The sequence below is a fragment of the Euprymna scolopes genome, chromosome 4 (assembly GCF_053919585.1).
Source record: "Euprymna scolopes isolate OS-2025 chromosome 4, ASM5391958v1, whole genome shotgun sequence".
Taxonomy (NCBI): domain Eukaryota; kingdom Metazoa; phylum Mollusca; class Cephalopoda; order Sepiida; family Sepiolidae; genus Euprymna; species Euprymna scolopes.
In genome coordinates, this window is record NC_136485.1 from 167,083,160 (window position 1) to 167,101,825 (window position 18,666).

Here is an 18,666-nt window from a genome sequence, read left to right on the forward strand (position 1 = left end):
AAGAAATTCACAGTAGTTGAATGAATCTAAGAGACAAGTTGATAGTGTCAGGCAGCAGAGGTAACAAAGATTCACAAGAGGTTAAATTTAATCCTAACTTGAAAGAAAAAGAATTAAAACATATCTTGATTAGAAAAAGGTACAATTAATTTTCAAAGTGTCCCAAATAAGGGAACGAAAATTTTGCTAAATGTATTTAATAGGGGGAAAAATTTGCAAAATGCTTTCAAATAAAAGCAGAAATTTTCCAAACTACTTTTACATAAAGGGGCAAAAATTTGCAAAATGTCAGAAATTTATCCTCTTTCAGATAAATTTGACGCGAAAGTAACTAGTTTGAAAATAAAATAAAAGCATAAAATAAAAAATGGGGGATAATATAAAGGTCTTGTTTCAAAACGAGATTTTATTTACAATAAAGTTAGTTGCAAATTTTTCCCTTTGCGAGCATTAAATTCAAAGAACGCCAAGGTAACATATATAATGAAAAAAATAACGCTAGTTCTTATAATGAAGATGTCATATCCATGAATAAACACAATATTATGATTCAAAATAGTAGTCCCTAATCACACTCTCATATGTACTAAATATTAGGAACGTACTCACAAATTGAAAGCCAGTCAGGCACGTGCCTTTTTCTTTTTTTCTTGATTTAAAGTTTTTTTAAATCATTCCATTTACATGCAAACCGTAGCCACATAAAATAAGGTCTTTTTAAAAAAGTTACACTCCTTCCAAATACACATAGCCACATAGATAGTCTTGAGAAGCTTGCCTCGTCGCATGTCTGGGGTATTCTTGCAAGGTTTTCTTCTTTGAAGGAGGCTCGTCAAAATTCCATTTTCAGCGCTGGGCAATGAAACGATGTCCAATATCCTCGTCTCTGGAATTTCAAAAGAGGCCAAATTTCGCGCTGGGCTGGTAACGTCATCAAGGAGCTAGCATTTCCATTTTCTTCAAATTAAAGGGAGTTTTGTACAAACCCAAAATATACGAAACTAAGACTCATAAAAGATACGAAATACAAAAAATCAAATATAAGAACCAGATAAAAAATAATAAATGTATAAACAGAGGGGATGCACTATTATTGGTACAAAAAAAAATTCCAACAGTAATGAGGTTTCATTTTTATTTGAAAATTGCTTTTTACTCTATTCTAAATTAAGATGATCAATTAGGTGTATCAGAATTTTTGTAGGAATTTTTGACACCCCTAACACGAAACTGTGAATAAAATATAAAAAACTCGTAATTTCTCTTTTAAAAGTTGGTTGTTTATTTTCTTTATGGATTATACTTCCAAAATAAACTAATAAAGTTGTATAAAAAGTAATAGAAATATTATTTTTTTATTTTTTAAAAAATCAGTAATGAAATTAATTGAATTTTACGAGTTCAGTATTTTTTAATTTTTAAACTTTAAAAATCTATCAAAATTTTTCTATTGATTCTATTTTTACGATATTTTCAGGGTCAATGTGAAATCTTATGCTCTTTCCAATAAACTGAATATAATATTTTAGACAAACGTTTTTTTAAATTCACGCCCCCCCATTTTGAAATGTCTATTAAAAAGTAAATAATTAATTTACTCACCAAAGTTTTATATATCACAAATTGAAGATAAAAGATCAGTAAATAATATATTCAAATTTAAAACAACAAAATAAGAAGTGTTTTTTTAAAAATTTACCTGTAATGTTCGAAGTTTAAAACCTTTTTTTTTTTTAATCACGTTTTTTTTTTTTTAAATGAAACCTTAGTCCTTGCTCCTTTAATTGAAAAAAAAAAAATAGGGTTTGAATTACATTTTTCGAGTAATTATAAGTTTGGAAAGACAGAGGGTCGAATTATTCAATATTTTTCACGAAGTTTCTGACACCTAATGATCAACTAACTTATGACTTGTGTGTGCAAACGAACATTTTTTTTTTGCTGTATAATCTTTCTTCATTGCCAATGATTATAGTCAAGGTGCTTCTTAAAATAGAATCGATATATCGATTAAAAAAATACGTCGTTTTAAGCAAAAAATATTACGCACTTAATTAGCATGTCGGAAATAGTAATATATCCCAAAATTACGAAAATTTATTGAATATAGCAACTGATATTGTGCTTAAAAACGTCTATTGCTATAGACAACAAATATTGCAGGCCATGAAAAAGTAATCTAAAGTATTCGTTCCTAGTTATGTCCCCTTCCTCTTCACTGTCCATTTTATAACGTCTAAGAAATATGCAATTCATCCAATTAAATAACTGATTTTGAATATATTACTATTTTCAACGTGACAAGTAATATTGTTTTTGCTTGAAATGACATAAAAAATCGATCTGGTGACTGTATCTTTACAAGCACCATAGTCAGCTAACATACTTTTTAATTTTCGACATAGCGTAACCAGAAGATGCGACAAGGCAAATCAGTTCCTTCAATCTTTTCTCTCATGCATAAATCTCCCATGTGCATGTATTATTCGTTTTTTATCATTACGTTTTTAAGTTTTTTCGGTCTTATTTTAAGCAAGAATTATTGAAATTATTATTTTTTTTTTTTTTTTTAGAATTATTGAAAACACTTTTGTGCTTTATTTTTAAAATTAATAAAGGTTAAGTTCAAAATTTCAGTGCACAAAGTTAAGACGTCGAAAGCGGACTCGGTTTAGTTAAAATATGGAGCGGAATGCCGAACGGAAGTCGCTAAACTTGAAACGAAATACGAAACCATACAGAAATAATTTATTTAAAAAACTTATTTTAGTTTTAACAGTTCTTGTGCTATCATGAAACAATTTAAAAAAATCCATTTTGGTTTCGTAATTCAATTCAAGTTAGCTATCTTGTTTTATGACAAAATTACGTGATAAAATTTATAGAAAATTTTTAATTATTTCTATATGAATAAATATTTAAAAACTTATTTATAGCAATGTTTTTTTTTACATGGAGGTCACCACTTATCAAGGCCCAGAAGCCACTCGGGGATAAGGGTTATTTTGTGTACAGTAATCAATGGAATAGTGTTGCAGTATTTCATTAGTATTGGAGATTTGATAAAGTGTCATTACTTAAGAGAGCGGTTCATCAGGAATTTGTTTATGTTGGACTTGAAGACATCCATGTTGAAGTCAGGAGGGAAACAGGCAAGCGGTAGAGAGTTCCATAGGCGCACAGTTCTAAGAAAGAAGCTTTGTTCATGGAATCTACATTTTGATTTAGGCACAAATAAAGAGTGGGGAAAATTATTGACAGTGGTTTTTGCTAGACGGGTGTTTATCGTGAAAGATTGGAGCTCAGACGAGCACTTGCCATGGAAATAATGATAAAACAAAGATAGGCTCGCAACGTCTCTTCTGTGGGAGAGAGATTGCAGGGAACAGAAAAGAGCATCCCCCACTAAACCACAAAGTCTATTTTGTACTCGGTCAAGGCAGGATAGGCTGTTTTTAGCAGCTCCTGCCCAGATGTGGCAGCAGTATTCCATCCTTGGAAACTATGTAAACTATGAAAGTTTAAAATATTTTGTGAAATAAAATATTTCCATATGAATATATTTTGAATATTAAACAATATAGAAATGTAAAAAATAAAAGTTTATTATATACAAAGAAATACAAGTGTTAAAGCTAAAACGTTTCATGATAAAACAAGAGGTGTTTCCATATGATTTCGTATTTTGTTCCATGCTTAGTGAATTCCATTCCATATTTAGCTCATCAGAGTCCGCTTTCGGCGGACTGAATTTTTAGATTCATCCAAAAACTTCTATTTTTATAATTTTATAAACATATATTTCTTATAAAATTTTAAATAAAATAAAATATGAAAACTTTAATTTTTTAAAAATTTTTATATTGAAAGTGCAAATAAAAGCTAATTGTGTTATTTTTTTATCCGTATAATCTTGTTAAATTTTGATTGATTTGATTTCGATAATGTCTTTTTCTCATATTTTATTTTAATAAATCGCTTCAGTGAAGCGACGCTTCACTAGGTGTATCAGAATTTTTGGGCAAGTCGCCATTGCAAACATTTGATTAAATAGACTCTCCATGTCTACAAGCTTATAACAATATGAAAATGTAATTTCAAACCCTAATTTTTATTTCAATAAAATGAGCAAAGACCAAATTTTTAAATCATAAAAGATTTAATCAAGAAATATACAATATTTTTTTTTATCGGTTTTCTTTAAAAAAGATTTCATAAAAATCAACAAATTTAACTTCATCGAAATCTGTGATAGTATGAACCATTACCTCCCCTTAAAGAACTCTTCAGTAAAGAACTCTCTGATATACCTTCACTGCCGTTTGACACGGAACTGGAGTTCAATAAAAAATGGAGACCGTATTCCGCTTCTCATAAATGAATCTCATGTTTTGGTATTCTTTTACATAATGTTTCATGGTGGCAAGCGGTGGTGTTTCCCATTTGGGAAACCTTACGAACAGGTCGTCCCTATTATATACACACGACAGTAAAAGAAATTAAAAAATAAATAAATAAATAAATAAAATTGGCCACGTTCAGACCGCATGGGAAAAATTAATACTTGGCGCCAAGCTTCAAACTGTGAGTAAGCATCGTTTTTCGTGTTTCGTGTTTCAAATGCAACGAAAATAAATAAACATATATACATTACTGTCATAAAAAAATATGCATATATTAGGAAGTATATGTATAAGTTCTCAGACGTTTAAGTTTTCCACGGAAAATACATATACATGTACATTTGTTCTGTCAGTTTATTAAAAAACAAATTAAAAAAAAAAAAAATAAAAATAAATAAACAGAAGACTGAATTTATATCGTCTGGAACTAAACAAAATAAATAAATACAATGGCTACAAACGAGCCGTCGATGAATTGGTCGTCCACAGACCTAACCGAAGCATTTTGATTATTCAAGCAACGTTGTAATCTTTATTTCTCAGTTAAAAATATTTCGTTGGAAAAACAGGTCGACCACATCCTGCTACTGTCTGGAGAAGAAGGCCTTAAAAGATACAACACTTGGTCATTCGAAAACGAGGCCGACAGGAATAATCCAGAAATAATTTGGGAAAAATTCGAGGAAAGACTGCAGCCACAATTAAACTTCTGAATCGCTCATTTTTACCTGCGCCAGTATAATCAAAAGGAATCAGAGAATTTCGATAACTTTCTGGCCAGTGTAAATCGCAGGCATTGAAATGCAAGTTCCGGGATATGTTGCATGAACAGCAACAGCTGTTACACCGTTTGGAGTAACGCCCCTTAGAGGTGACTGGTGTAAGAAGAGTACTAAATAAAGATGGTTGCCGAGTAAACACAAGGACTGGTTTTATGTTATATTTTATCCGTGGGCATCCTCACACATGAAACATAGTGATAGCGGTGGGATGTACAATAAAGAGAAGAAAAAACAAAACGGTGGAAAGGTAGCAGAAAAAGAAAAAAAACAGATAAGTAACGTTTAATTTTTCGGTGTGAAAATTACGACGCCATGAGGTGGTGAGGAAAAAAAAATGTCGGAAGGGGATATGAGTGCAATAAACAGACCGGTAGCTGGCATAAGACCACCACCACCTCTTTGTATGGAGCAGAATTTGACAGAGAATTGGAAGCTATTTAAGCTGAAATGGCATAATTATGCTATTATTACATATCTGACAACCCAGTCGATACAATATCAAACTGCACTTTTGCTTCATATGTTAGGGGATGATGCTTTGAAAGTGTACTACGGGTTTCACTTTTCAACACCCGAAGATGAAAGAACACCTACGGAAATTATTCAGGCGTTTGATAAATATGCTATAGGGGAAACAAATGAAACTTACGAGCATTGTTTTTCACACAAAAAAGCAAGGAGAAACGGAGACCGTGGAATCTTTTATTACGGCACTTCGGACGTTAGTAAAAACGTGCAATTTTTGTGACAATTGCGTTTCCTCAGTACTCAAAGATCAAGTAGTGCTGGGAATACGTAACCCTCAGACACAAGCTGAGTTACTTAAAATAAGACAGCTGGATTTACAAAGATGTATAGACATTTGTAAGCTGTCTGAAAAGGCTACGTTACAAGCAAGTATCCTAAGGCCTGAGAGAGTGAACCGAGTGGAGTTCAGACACAAGAAAAAGCCAGGGGAAAAACTGTGAGAGAATGCAGAGCGTGTACACTGCAACATGGGCCGAACAAGGAAGTATGTCCTGCATTTGGCAAGACATGCTACAACTGTAATGGAAAATATCATTTTTCTGTGAAATGCAGACTAGCAAGAAAAAAGAAGGTGCAGACTGTCAAAACGCAACAATACGAGGATCAAGATGACAGCAGTAGTTTTTCAGACTATGGGCAGGTAGACAGTGTAACAATAAAAGAAAAAGTTAACGCTGTGAATCATGAGGTGATAAAAGCGGAAATGATGGTGAAAGGAAAGCCAATTATTTTTCAGCTTGACAGTGGAGCATCAGTAAACATACTGAATGAGAAGCATGTAATGGGGAAAACACTGGAGCCTTCAAATAAGACACTGTTCATGTGGAATGGAACAGAAGTGAAGCCATTGAGAGAGTGTCGACTCAAAATGATAAACCCCAAAACTGGACAAAAATATGCAGTTAAGTTTGTCATTGTAAAAGAGCATTTCCATCGTTTACTGGGAGCAAATGCAATTCAGAAGATGGCACTCATCACAATCAACCAGGACCAGTTCAAAATGATAGCCAAAATTTCCCAAGTGGATGAATCCAGCAGCCAGAACTCTGACAGCATTATAAATGAGTTCAGAGATGTATTTAAAGAGGAATTGGGTCAGTTACCTGGAGCGGTACATTTGGAGATGGATACAGCAGTAACACCAAATGTAGCTGCAGCACGAAGAGTGCCAGTCGCACTGAAAGACAAATTAAAAGTTGAATTGGAGAAACTGGTTAAAAAGAAAGTTATTGAACCAGTAAGTGAGCCAACTCCATGGGTAAGTGCATTGGCATTGGTGATGAAGAAAAATGGAAATCTAAGGATTTGCATAGACCCAAGACCACTAAATAAAGCTTTGAAAAGGGAACATTTTCAACTACCTACATTGGATGATTTGCTGCCAGAACTGGCTGACAGCAAAGTATTTTCCACCCTGGATTTATGAGATGGATTTTGGCATTTGAAATTGGATGAAGTCAGCAGTCGTTTGATTCCACGCCATTTGGTCAGTTTCGGTGGAAGGTTTTACCATTTGGGATTACTTCAGCTCCAGAGATATTTCAAAAGGCCCTATTTAACAATGTATGGGATTTAGAGGGTGTGATCAACAAAGCAGATGATCTTCTGGTGATTGGGAAAGATAAAACAATGGAGGAAGCAACAGCTGATCATGACAAAAAACTGAGAAAACTGTTGCAGAGATGCCATGATCGTGGGATTCAATTGAATGCTGGAAAATTGAACCTATGACAAACATCTATATCTTTCCTAGGTCACACGATAACCAGTGATGGGTTACTTCCTGACCCTGGGAAGGTAAAAGCTATAAAAGAGATGCCATGCCCAACAGATGTTAAAGGCGTGCAAAGATTGGCTGGATTTGTGAACTACTTGGCAAAGTTTCTGCCACATATTTCCGACGTGATGGCCCCAATTCGGAATTTAGTGAAGGCAGATGTGCCATGGACGTGGTTCCAAATTCATGAAAGAGCTTTTGAAAAAATTAAAAGGTTAGTGAGTGAGGCACCAGTATTGAGATACTATGAACCCAACAAACCTTTGGTCATTCAATGGGATGCAAGTGAGAAGGGTATGGGGGCTGCACTACTGCAGGAAAGTCAACCTCTAGCCTATATCAGCCGTGGTCTGACTGACACAGAAACCCGATATGCGCAAATTGAAAAAGAACTGCTAGCAGTAGTCTATGCTACTGAACGGTTTCATCAATATACGTTTGGTCGACAGATAACGGTACTGACCGATCATAGGCCATTAGAAGCTATCATGGAAAAAGAGTTGGGAAAATGCCCCAAACGACTGCAAAACATGCTGATGCGATTACAGGCTTACGATGCTACCGTTCTGTACCATCCAGGTAGGAAGATGTTCCTTGCAGACACGCTATCAAGAGCATATATCCACGGAGTGAACAGCGAAGATATGGACAATGAAGATGATGTCAAGGAAGCTGAATACATTCCTGTAACAGAGAGGAGGCTGCTTGAACTGCGCTCAGCCACAAAAGAAGACCGAAGCATGGAGCAGTTGCAGCAAGTAATTGTGGAGGGATGGCCAGACGAAAAAATACATCTTGACCCAGAGGTGAGACCGTTTTTTGGTATACGAAATGAAATGACTGTACAAGATGGGTTAATTTTCAGGGATAATCGTGTAGTGGTTCCAATTACTCGGGCTATACTGAAGGAGAAGCTGCATTCTACACACCTAGGAATAGAAGGATGAACATGAACAGTGAGATCAGAGACTGTTTCAAAATGCCCCACATGCAGAAAATACGAAGTAGCCAATCCAGCCGAACCATTAATGGCTCATGAAGTTCCTGACAGACCCTGGGCGAAAGTGGGAGTGGACCTGTTTAAGTTTACAGATAGAGACTATCTTTGTACTCTGGATTACATGAGCAACTTCTGGGAAATTGATCATCTTCAAAATACAGAAGCTAAGACAGTAGTAACCAAACTGAAATATCATTTTGCACGACATGGAATACCAGATAAGGTGGTAACTGATAATGGGCCTCAGTTTAGCAACCAGGAATTTTTCACCTTTGCTAAAAAGTGGTGTTTTATACATACACCTGTCAGTCCATACAATAGCAAGGCGAATGGAAAAGTGGAATCTGCAGTAAAAATGGCAAAGAACCTTTTCCGGAAAGCGATGGAGGATAAGGCTGATCCATACCTAGCAATGTTGGATCATAGGAATACACCATTTATGGGTCTCTTATCACCAGCTCAGAAGCTGATGTCAAGGAGAACAAAAACGCTTCTCCCAACTAGAGAGGAGTTACTCAGACCAGAATTGGCCCAAAACCTCAAAAAGTGTGTCAAACGAGACAGCAGGAGACAAGAACAGTTTTTTAAACACAAAGTGAAACCACTTCAACCGTTACACCCTGGAGATGTAGTACGGATGAAACCCCACATAAAGGGTCAGAGAGAGTGGAAGAAGGCAATGGTATGGGAGAGACTGGATGAGCGGTCATACAATGTAAAAGTGAATGGGGAGCTATATCGACGGAATAGGGTCGACTTGAAAAAAACTGCAGAAGCACCCCCACTTACATCGTTGATTCACCAGCCATGCGGAGTGCAGAGCGAAATAGTCAGGAATGAAGGTAACGGCATAGAAGAGAGAGATGACACAGGCCAACCTGGGTATGAAGGTGAATTGGGAGAGGAAGTTAACCCGACACCACCCCCAATGATATCAAGTCCCGAACAAACAAAAGCAAGCCTACGGACAACACGGTCGTGAAGAGTAGTGAGAGATCCTGTGAGATTCAGGGACTATGCGAAATAAAGTAGGGAAGGGCAGGATAATCCCTGTTAAGCAGGAGGGTAGTCTGCCCAATGAATGCCTAGGTCACTTTTTTTATATATATTTTATTTTAATTCCGTTCAGACGTTTTTTTGTTGTTGTTTGTTTTCTCCTTTCTTTGAGAAAAGGGAAGATGTTGCATGAACAGCAACAGGTGTTACACCGTTTGGAGGTGACCGGTGTAAAAAGACTACTAAATAAAGATGGTTGCCGAGTAAACACGACTGGTTTTATGTTATATTTTATCCGTGGGCATCCTCACACATGAAACAATTACCATTGAATTAAGCATTGTTTATTTAATATTTTCACACACACACACACACACACACACACACACACACACACACACACACACACACACACACAAATTATAATAGCAAAAATACTTCTAGTTTTTCTTTTAAATTACAGATTTCGCATAATTTTTATTTACAAGATTTTAATAATTTCCTTGCTCACAAGAATGTTAAACTTTCAGCGTAACATAATTTTTATATAATCTTGAACAATAATTAAAAAAAAAATAATTTAAAAACAGGAACATAAAAAATAATTCAATTAAAAATGATAAAAAGTGATACAAACGTTCAGAATAGGAATGTATGGATGCACATCTGGGGGAAAAAAAAGAAATCTGACACCCCTACCTCCTTTTACTACAGCAGAGAATCTCTGAATGTATATACTATACTACACTCGACAAAGCAGGGAAGGGTAGGGCAGTAGCCCTAAATATATCTAAGGCTTTTGACAGGGTATGGTACGATGACTTTCTCAGAAATATCAGATCATCCGTATCACTGGATGAATACTTAACATAATTAAATCCTTCTTAAGTAAGAGAAGAAACCAGGCTGTCCGCAACGGTCATACATCTAAACAATCTGATATAAATACTGGTGTACATCAGGGGCCGATCCTTGGACCTTTATTATTTCTAATATTCATAAATGACCTCCTTGATAAGATTGTCTCTGAGATAGGTATATTTGCTGATGACACCACGCTCTATAACAGGCACGAGAGGGGAACAAATGAACATATTCATTCTTCCCTGTGGTGGAATTAGGACAAAAATGGATGGTCACATTCAATACCAAAATTAAGCTTGTTCCCTTCTATAATTACAAGAAACCTTCTCAAAAACTAATAGCTACGGTTAAAGATACATGACCTGAAAGTACTTCGTTCAAACTCCTTGGCTTAACGTTCACAGGGAACATGAGTTTGAACAAATACATTGAGAGCATTGCCAAGGCTGCTGCAAAGGTGGGCTCTCTCTACCGTGCTAGAAAGTTACTTACGCCTGAAAGTATCCTGTACCTCTATAAGGCCACCATTCGTCCATTTATGGAGTATTGTTGTCACATTTGGGTTGGTGCGTCTGCTACTGGTCTCTCACTCCTGGACAATGTTCAAAAGGGAGTCACCAATCTGATAGGTCCTAAACTGTCATTTAACTTTCAACCTCTGCCTCACTGACGAAATTTGGCATCTCTCTGCCTGTTTTACAAGTATTTTAATGGTGAATGGTTCTACGAATTACAAGCTTTTGTAATCCCTCGACGTAAATACCCCTGACAAACACAGTAGAGATCCCTAGATGTAAGAAAGTCTTCTACTAATAGTTTCTTCCTCCAAACTGTTAGACTCTAGAATTCTCTTCCGTCATCCTGCTTCCCCACTATACTGACATGCAGAAGTTCAAGTGTAATGTGAACAGACATCGTGCTGCTCTACTCCCTACAATGTATCTTTGCAACTTATGTCGTTGATAGTAGCCCCTTACATCAAAGTGGCACTGTCCATTGTTTCATGTGAAAATGTAATAATAAAATTTAAAAAAAACTTTTGCCCTGCTATGTTAACATACAGCATTATATGAGGGAATGTGCTTGAATTAAATTACCTTTAGTACTAAACACATAAATAGATAAGAAGGACACCAAGTCATAACAATATAAAAAAACCAATATATTGTATAAAGGAGCTTCAAGTATTTTATAAAAATAAAATAAATACAGTTTAAAATTCCTATTGATATTCAACATCGCAGATTTAGCACTTGCATAAGCCTACTAATAAACTGTGTCAATCACTTTATTTCACTAAATATACATCACAACAAAATGAAAATTATATCACCAAACGAATGCTTTAAGTTTAGTTATTTCCAAATATTTTATTCAAATTCATGCGATCTTCACGTTTTTTTTCTTGATTATGGGATTTTCACTGTCCATTGCTTTATTGCAGATCTCTTAAAATGTTGTTTTAGGGCAAAAATACAATGTCTTATCATGCGAACTTTATTTTTAAAAAATATTTTTCTGTCAAAGAATAATGAGAAAAAGCACATTCTAGGTGCTAAGGCTGAGTAAATGAATTATTTATCGACATATCTACCATTTTTTTAAAAATAACTTAAAACAACCTTTTGTCCCCCAGGGAGATCAATTGTTTGAGTTATGGCTCTAGAAATATCAACTATGTTCTCTACAAGGAATCCTTTGAAGTAAATTGCTCCCCTCCCTCCGAAACTCCTCTTTTTAATATTGACCAGATATTCAATGGGGTTAAGGTCTGGAGAACACGGTGGTCAGGTCATGAGTTTCTCCAAAGAAGCCCATAGATTCAAGGAAGGCTGCATTCACCCTAGCAGAATGGGATGGTGCATTGTCATGCATAAAAATAATTCAAAAGCGATGTGACAATGGTAGGTCATCTAGCCATAGTGACAAATATTTATCCAAAAAGGTCATGTACGCATTGCTGGTAAGTTTTACACCCTCTGGAACTTGAAATGGTCGAACCACCTTATCCCTAATGATTCCCGCCTAAAACATGATGACTCCACTTCCTCGTTGGCAATAAACTCTGTAAGGGGTTGGAGTTCCGTTTGAGTTCCAAACTTTGGCCTATCCATCCGAACCATCAAGAGTAGCACGGATCTCATTTGTAAATAGGACATGTTGGATATCCATTTTCATGTAATTCTGTGCCGAAGCCTTTTGCTTTTCCCTATGTTGTTTGCTCAATGGAGGCCTTGAAATAGTTTTGATGTTCCTTGCCATCTCATTCAACACATTATATTGAGCCTGTCTGGATCTTGGAGAGATTCCAGTTCTTGCAAAAATGGAAGCACTGGTGCTGTTTGGGTTTCATTTTTCCCTACGAATTTTCTGAATATCACGATATGAAAGGTTTCTCCTGATGCCCTTATCCTTTCTGGATTTGGTGTTGGGGTTGTTCACAAATAAAGTCAATGTTTGTGGATCCCTTTTCAGCTGCATAGCTAAATCTTTGAACAACCATTCTGCGAGTCCAGCAACAATCCTTTCCTTTTCGATAACCATTAATCACCCCTTTTTTGGCATTTTAAAAGACCTACAATAAAGCGATGGACAGTATAAATCACTTGATAATAAATAAAATGTCATAACTTCGCGAATATCGCATGGATTTGAATAATATTTTGGGAAATAACTAACCTTGAAACAATCACTTGATGATACAATGTTCATTTTTGTGTGACTTATATTTAGTGAAATATTGATATTTTACTAATCTGAAATAAAGTGATTGATTCAGTTTATATATATATATATATATATATATATATATATATATATATATATATATATATAATATTGTATGTCAATAACGCGGTATTAGCTTGGAGCAATTAGTTTTTTCTTCAAATTAAGAGCAGAAAGATCGAAAGGTTGAGACTGACAAGTTTCAAACTCATTGACATTCATTGACAGTGCATGCACCTGCATCTTAGCAGGGGTCACGAGAATGGTCAGTGCATTTTGAGTGCGAACCGGTTAACGGGACGTTACTACCTCCACACATAGACCTTAAAATAAATAGATGATGCACATGCATTTCTAGAATCTAACGTTTAAAGTTCGAGAATTAGTTAATCACAGCCAGTTAGTCCGTTGCGATTCTGAGAAGATGAACGACTTCTTATAAGAGCGACGAGGTGGGGATGGTAGATAAACCGATAGCAAAATTCCACCCTCCTTCTAACAATGACGAAAAAACAGGGACGCAACTTCGACCGTGAAATTGAATAAAGACCCAATTGAGCAGAGAAATGAGGCTTGCGTCTGTTTATGCAAGAGAGAACATTTGTTTCAAGTGTACCAACGTCAGGACACAAACTGGAGGATACGGTCAAGAGATGCAAAGAGTATATAAAACGTACATTCTGCTTAGTTTTTATAAACCCCTTAAGAGGGTTTATGTGCTGTAACTGAACAATGACACGCTATATACAGACTCTCCCTTTCCTCTATTACATATATACACTATAGCAGATATGAGAGACATCATATATCTAACTAAAATTCAAGGAAAAATAAAAGATGTCACATAGTTTTCTGAAAGCAGATATCCAAGAAATTATGAGGACACTTCAGAGAAATGAATATGTTTATGACTGACGTATACGAGTTAATTGAATTAGGAATATAAATATTTGTAATGAAACACAAATATTTGTAACGAAATACAAATATTTGTAACAAATATAAATATTTGTAACGCAATATAAATATTTGTAATGAAATCGAAATATTTATCGATAATATAATTTTGTTGTATAGAGTACTCTGAGCTCTATACATCGATTCTCAAGGTTGGACCAAAATATAATTTATTATGTTAATGATTATGTTTTGGAAAAATAGATAGGAATTTTAACAAAAATAATCATTCTTTCTGTAATTATTAAAAATATCTTTATAGTTTGTGTATTTTAGCTGAGAGTAATAGATAAGCATTAGGATAGAATGTTAGATCTGACAGCTGATGAGTTAAGGGTACGTGTTATTTAGCATATGACGTTACAGTCAGCTGATCGGGATGTTTGAGCAGTTAGTATCCAAGATTCGAGAAGGAGTAATGTTCTGGAAGCGAGCACAAGCAAATAATGAAATAGAGAAAGCGTTTGCAGGACTCTGAAGGATTGGAGCACATAACTGGACTGAACGAAGAAATAAAGTGTATATATTTGTAACCGGTGATGTTGTGTTTGTCTGTCCCCAAGGGAATTATTCTTTTTTGCAGCTTGTCTGAATGAGGAGGAGGAGGCCATCAAAGGAAATAAGTTATCGGACGGAAAGGTTAGTCCCTAAATTAATGTTCTGTGAACTGTCTTTTTTATACACACCCAACAACATAACAGACTTCTATTTATATCCTGTCCACTCCTAAACAACAGACAGTCACTCTGTATACACACATTCATTAAAAGAACATTTTATAAATACGTCACACACACAACGGAATTGGGCCCTTACAAATACGTATATACAACAGCTTAAGAGTTAAAAAAAGATGTTATATATATTTTCACATATATAAATGTCTTATTCTTGAAGCATACACAACTAGAAGTATACAAAATGTGATAAGATCTACAACTGATGTACTGACTTATATTACACAGGATCAGGGAATCTCTTGACGGGAATTTCCTATCTAAAGCAATAGATCTCGCTATATCGAATGTATTTGATAGTTTGACATAAAGGTCTACCTCACAAAATTTCCAGTCATGGAATAGTTGGAAATTTCCTCTGAACCATCTAAAACTTTCTCTCGAATAGTCTTTTTAAAGTATTTGTTTAAGGACAGAAGTCTGAAGCTCATAGTATTAGTGCTGACATACCTCGAAGATCTATCCAGGGCTCAACTCTCATCTTCACAAAAGATCTCCCAAAGCAGATTGTAAGATCAATTGTCGACATTCATGCAGATAGCACAACCATCCATGGCAACACTTCAAAAACTGGCAATGACCAAGATATTTCTCATTCTCTCTTATCCAACTTTGAGTGCATAGTACAATAGGGAAAAAGATCGTTGGCCACCTTTAATGCACCCAAAAACCAAGCTTATATCGTTTCACCACCAATGCTCTGAACTCCACTTGGCTCCAACTGAAATTAACGGCTCTCGTCTCATTCCTTACTGAAGTGTAAGACATACATCAGATCTGTTGCTAATGTCGATGGTAAAAGTCAGATTATTCTACCATTCCAGAGGGGATTTCACTTCTAATGCGATTTTATACGAACTAAATAAGATATAAAATTGAGTTTATACATCTGAGGAAGAGCTGCTAAGATTACAATTTCCTGCCCTAAAAGGGTTCAAAATCGACCTCGAAATCTAGTGGACAAAGTCTTCTTATCTATTGCACTTCTTTCTTGAGGAAGAGACGTAGTGAGTGTATTGCTGTTCTGTCATTTTTATGACTGAGCTTCTAGCTATATTTCCCCCTATAGAACATTTGAAGCAAACACTCATCTACCAACAATTTCCTTTTTTATTATCCATCTCTGTCTAAAAGTAAATGTAAATTCCATGAGCAAACTTTCTTTCCTAAAACTGACCGCTTGTGGAACACAATATCGCGGTGTTGCTTCCCAGTTGACTATAACATGGCCATTTCCAAGTCTAATGTGAACAAGTTTCTGTTTAACTGTCCTCGTAAAGAAACAAACACTACCCAAGTTCAACCATTATCAATAATCAGTGTTGTCATCACCTACCTGACATTCATTAACCTTTATCCTCGTGTGCCTTTAGGCCTTGATAATCGGTGACCCTGCCAAAGTAAAGACATATCTGAATTGATAATTCATCCTAAATGGTTGAAAATACAGTCAGATACTTTTTGTCCAGAAAAATTTCAATGCCCAATAATTCAAACCCATAGACGTATTAATTTCAAATTGGCTACTCGACTAACAAAACCTATGAATATCACAGGTTAGTTTCAAACATGCATTTGAAAAAGGAATCTTAATACTCAGTAAATTCACGTTCCATTATATCCACAAATCAATTCTTAAAATACATATTATTATCTAGAATACTCATAATTCTATTTAAGAATCATAATTTTTTTTTCATGCTGATCACATACTGAAGTTGGCATCCTCCAAAAGGCGATATCGACCTCACCAAAGCTTGACCAAAAAGAGGCTTAGACAAGATGGTGACAGGCAGAGTTGATATTGTCAAGTTATTTCCGTTTTACACAAAGAAAAATATAAAATGAAGGATTATCTTAACAAAAACAAATACAGAAGTATGTAAAAAAATGTATACAATAAGTATTTAAATGTTTATTGTAAATAAATTCCCCCAAATAGTGCACACAAGGCTTATATGTAATTATTGTTTGCATCTTCAAATTATTTTTACAGAAAACATTGTTATCTGATGAAAATGGCGGGCAGTTTGATGTGCTGATTTTTATCTATTGGCAAAAATGTCATTGAATTTAGGATAAAATCAAGTCTAACAAATATTTTCAAATATATGTTAGTCGTAAAAATAGTTAAGATAAAAAAAAAACAAAGGAAAATTTTTCCAATCATTTCAAAGCTTCCCAATTTGGGAAAAAAATCTAAAGAAAGTCGGAGGTTACATGAGCTGAAACGTTTTGACTAAAATTTATATAAATTTATTTGTTGACTACATCTTACCAGAAAGAAATTTCAATTATTTTAAAAACTTAACTTTATTATTTTTACAATTTCGCTTGGTTTGCTACCTTGATAAAACCATCAACCTTTATATTGCAGACTCATGGCATGGTGGATAAAGTACTTGGTAAAATTCAGTTTTAAACTTACAGTCATCTTGAAGTTGTAAGTTACGTTCTCAGTGCGAGTGACACTCAAAATACAATTGGGAATTAGGACTTCTACCCAATTATCGCTGATGGAACGAGAGCAAGCTACTCACTGTGGATTAGATAAAGTGTTCCATTCAAAATTGTGTGGAGATTCCTTAAGCTGACAGAAAGATTTCAAAGTTCAAAGAGGGTCGGAGGTTACATCGACCATAACGTAAAGATGAGAACAGTTGTCTAAAGAATCTAAATAATATGAATAATCAATCCTCATCTCCAAAATTAAGAAACATGATTCTCTCAAATTTCATAGCACGAAACTCTGAGTTACGAATACATGAAGTCAATATTTTGTAGAAGCTTCAAGAATACATTCAAACGGACGTCCTCTACTTATAATAAAATAAGCATCAAAGAATATGGTCTCATGCAAATCTTACAAATCAGATAATCCTGCATCAAAATAATTAGGTTTATATTTACATATCTAATTTTAATAATTATCCATTGAAAGTTATTTTACATTTCTATCTCTTCTTCTCTTGTGATCGAGCCTTTTCAAACTCTTAGGTTGTCGTCTCTTCCAGTAAATATAAACTGTCGGATTAAAAATGTATTCATGTAAATCTGAATTGTAAAAATACAAGTCAAGTAAAACTGGTCGACTTTTAGAAAAATATATAATTTTTCTGGTTCCAACATGAATAGAATTTTTGTATCACATAAAACCTAAAAAAACAGAAATCTAAAACAGATGGATAGAAACACACTGATGAAAACATGTAGCTACATGAGAGACACATGTGGCAGATGACAGCAAAACATATAAAATGTAAACAGCCATGAGAGTATGATGCTAATGTTAATGAATAATATGATCATGTTGCAACAAGAAAAAATAAAAGGGTTATTTTGAGGCATTTTCCTTGATATATGAAGTATCACCTTCACAGAAATTGATTGAGGTTATAAGGAATACCTTAAATAAACGGAATCTTCATTCATCATATCAGGTTAAACTTGCACAAAGTGGTAATAAATGAGGGGCTGATGGCCCACAATTCAGAGTATGTTTATTTCAACTATAAATCATTTTAAATTCAAATTCATCCGAAACTAACCAAGACCGCACACAGAAATCAGCATTTCTTAAAATGGCTCGTTTGTAACCATACCTCATTCCAACCAAGCACAAATGCACCACCAGGAATTTTCTCATTCAAATCTTACAAATCAAATAATCCATTTTTTAATTGGGTGTATATTGACACATGTAATTTTAATTATCGATTAAAAATTGAAGCATATATCATGGTTTCCTTCTTTTTCAATATTTTCAGCTAGTTTGAAAAGATCAAGCGACCCCTCCTAGGGTAACACTTTGTTCTACTATATGTTAAATTTCTATCCAACGTCTTTTTCACAGATAGATGTTGTCCCTTTAAGGAGTACTATTTGTACTTTGCTG

The 18,666-nt window shown here is 34.8% G+C and overlaps 1 protein-coding gene across 1 annotated transcript in view; it reads left to right on the plus strand.

The window, feature by feature from the left end:
• The window catches only part of LOC145270013 (uncharacterized), a 76,695-nt gene that overhangs the window by 14,205 nt on the left and 43,824 nt on the right, over positions 1–18,666 (plus strand). The window lies entirely within an intron of this gene.